The 3364-nt window shown below is 40.5% G+C and overlaps 1 pseudogene; it reads left to right on the top strand.

Annotated features, from left to right (window-relative positions):
* The first annotated feature begins 1508 nt into the window (after window positions 1-1508).
* LOC100444651 (proteasome subunit alpha type-6-like) lies at window positions 1509-2198 on the top strand (annotated as a pseudogene).
* The last annotated feature ends 1166 nt before the right edge of the window (window positions 2199-3364 follow it).

The following is a 3364-nucleotide window of genomic DNA, read 5'->3' on the forward strand; positions in this document are numbered from 1 at the left end:
GAAATCTGGGAACCTCCTTCCACTGCAGATTGAGCTCTACTCCTTTCCCACTGAGAATCCCTGGATTAAGCTAGGTGTTCCTTGTAACATAAGTGAGATTCTCAATATTCACTGCCCAGAGAGCCCGACTTCTGATCTTTTGCTGCCTTTATGGCTGACCAGGGCACTGCTGTCCTGGGGCAACAGCAAGAGCAAACCAGTAATTGCAGAGTTTATGCCATGAAAGCTGAATGGAAGAGGTGGGCTAGACATGTATGGGCCCCTTAAACCAATTCAGCTGTGTCTACTCTTCCTTCCCTGCTCCTTCCCTCTTTTCATTCCTTCTTTTGCCTCATGTGCCACGAGGACCTTTCCGTAGCCCCGTGTCACTGGATTTTCTCCACATCCTAAACATAGACAATTGCTAATTAAGTTATTCACATTATTTCCTTTTGAGAATGATTTTGGCCTGTTGATTGTTTTTCTAGCAATAAACATCTTTCTGGAAGAGGAATTAGCTCACTTGAGCAGCTGGTTTCAACAACTCCCTGCATTTTCCTTCAGCACCCAGGGACATGTGATTTGTAACTAAAACAAAATAAAAATGCACAAATTCTTCTCATTCACTCATACCAATAGTATTCACTGTGTAATTTTTTCAAATGACCGACTTCTTTCCAAATATACACAACAAAACTGGTCAGCATTAAAACTGCAAGGACAGTGGTTGTCACTGTTTGCCACTGGATCTGTCAACTCCTTTGTGGAGCCTCTCAAAGCTGCCCATGGTCATAGCCTTGGGCCTGGGGTTGGAGTGGAGAAGAGCTGGCAGAAATGGCTGCGGACTGGAACCCGGCTGGAGAACCAGGGCAGGTACTTCTTGGGAAGGACCAAGGGAGAGTCCTTAAAGGGTAACCTGACAGCGTCCTCAGGGAGGAAATGTGATCCTAAGTGGAAAACCATAAATAATGACTCCTCTGTTCACGATTCAAAGGAATTCCAAATAGTAGCAACAGAATACATCTTTCCTTTTCATTTTATCTGAAGAGTTGCCAATGTTTAAGATGACTGTGTCCTCTTTTTCTTCTTACAATGACTTGTCACGTCAGTCCTGAACAAATATTGTCTGATATATTAGCATATCAGTGGCTTAGAAAAATATAAAGGTAAAATATACTAGAGCTGAACAATATAGATCCCCTAGTCACTCACTTTTAATTACATTTGGATGGATTATTCGTTGCCATGGAAACTCTCTACCCTTACCAAAATTTTTAGGCAGGGATCTCCTCCAAGTTTCACAGTTCTGTGTCTTAAAGACATTTCTTGTTCTATTTATGAGTTTAGAAGCTATGTGGCAATTTCCCATTGGGATAGCATGCAACTGTAGCTGCTGTCAGTTGCTCAAGACAGTTAATATAAAAGATATTGCACCAGAGATTGTGAGTGAAGCAGTGGGTGTACCAACACGTTCCATGATTCCAGCACTGGTTTTGACTGCCACCTTATAATTTTTTCACCCAAGGGCCAGCTCTACCAAGTACAATATGCTTTTAAGGCTATTAACCAGGGTGGCCTTACATCAGTAGCTGTCAGAAAGAAAGACTGTGCAGTAATTGTCACACAGAAGATAGTACCTGACTAATTATTGGATTCCAGGACTCACTTATTCAAGATGACCAAAAACACTGGCCATGTGATCACAGGAGTGACAGCTGACAGCAGATCCCGGGAACAGAGGGCGCAATATAAGGCAGCTAATTGCAAATACAAGTATGGCTATTAGATTCCTGTGGACATGTTGTGTAAAAGGAATTGCTGATATTATTCAGGTCTATACACAGAATGCTGAAATTAGGCCTCTTGGTTGTTGTATGATTTTAATTAGTATATTTGAAGAACTAGGCCCTCAGGTGTACAAGTGTGATGCTGCAGGTTACTACTGTGGGTTTAAAGCCACTGCAGCAGGAGTTAAACAAGCTGAGTCAACCAGCTTCCTTGCAGTGAAGAAGAAATTTGCCTGGACATTTGAACACAGTGGCAACCGCAATTACATGCCTTTCTACTGTGCTATCAATGACCTAAAATCTTCAGAGATAGAAATTCGAATAGTTACAGTTGAAATTCCTGAATTCAGGATTCTTACATGAGCAGAGATTCACTGCACCTTGTTGTTCCAGCAGAGACTAAACATTGTCCTTAGTTTACCAAATCTGTGATGTCACTTCCTCTGTGTTTGGTAACAACCAACCAACTTTATGGAGGTCTCTGGATTGAAAAAGGAGGCTCTCCCGCTCCTCCTATCACTGAAGTGGTTAGGACTCTGTATTAGTAAAAACAATGCTTTTGGGGAAAAATGTAAAAAATAAAAAACGATTGTTTGCTTTCTATTGTTACAGATTCTTTCTACATGAAACTACTTCCTTTATTGTCTTTGGTTCGGTTGATTCATTAAATGGCTCTGTCCAATATGGTAGCCACTGGCCACATCCACGTATGGCTATTTAAATGTATATTATTAAACTTAAATAAAATTAAAATACAGTTATTCAGTGGCACTAGCCACATTTCAAGTCACATTAGCCACATTCTAAGAGTTCAATAGCCATAGGTAGGTAGTGACTACACATTAGTGCGATATACAGCATTTCCATCATTGCAGAACATTCTATTAAACAGTATTACAAATAAAAGTTTGCTTATATCAGACCTACTCAATTTTATTTGTTCAAAAACAATAAGGAACTAGAAACATATATGCAGAGCTAGCTTTATGTGTAAACGACCCTACACTTAGAAGAAATCAAAGCTCGGTTCAGTGCTCTGTTGTAGTCCTGAAATTCTTAACAATTTTGAACAAGGCTCTGAGTTCATGCACGAGGCTCTTCAAATTAAGCAGCCAGTCTTGCACTATATAAGATGAAGCTTGGCTGTTGAATTCTTAGTTTTTACTTCCCCTGCAATTGGTTCTTTTCCAGCTGCCTTTTTTTTTTTAGAGCAAGGAAGAACAGTTGACACATGAGATAAAATTCAGGTGCCTGGAATCCTTTAGACCATCTCAACAGTCTTATCAGAGATCCAGCTTTAAATAACACCTCTTAGGAATGATAAAAGCCTAAAACAATGTTTTGGCAATTCCAATACTAAGAAAAAGTTTAGCTTCTCTTAGTAACAGGTGTTTTCTACCATGAATTCTGAGTTGCCCAAAATGGAATCCCTTTCTCTTATACAGCCTTGCCAGAGCTCTTTTTTTTTTTTTTTTTTCCAGGCGGAGTCTCGCTCTGTTGACAGACTGGAGTGCAGTGGCACAATCTCGACTCACTGCAATCTCCGCCTCCCGGGTTCAAGCAATTCTCCTGCCTCAGCCTCCGAGTAGCTGGGACTA

The sequence above is a fragment of the Pongo abelii genome, chromosome 14 (genome assembly GCF_028885655.2).
Source record: "Pongo abelii isolate AG06213 chromosome 14, NHGRI_mPonAbe1-v2.0_pri, whole genome shotgun sequence".
NCBI lineage: Eukaryota > Metazoa > Chordata > Mammalia > Primates > Hominidae > Pongo > Pongo abelii.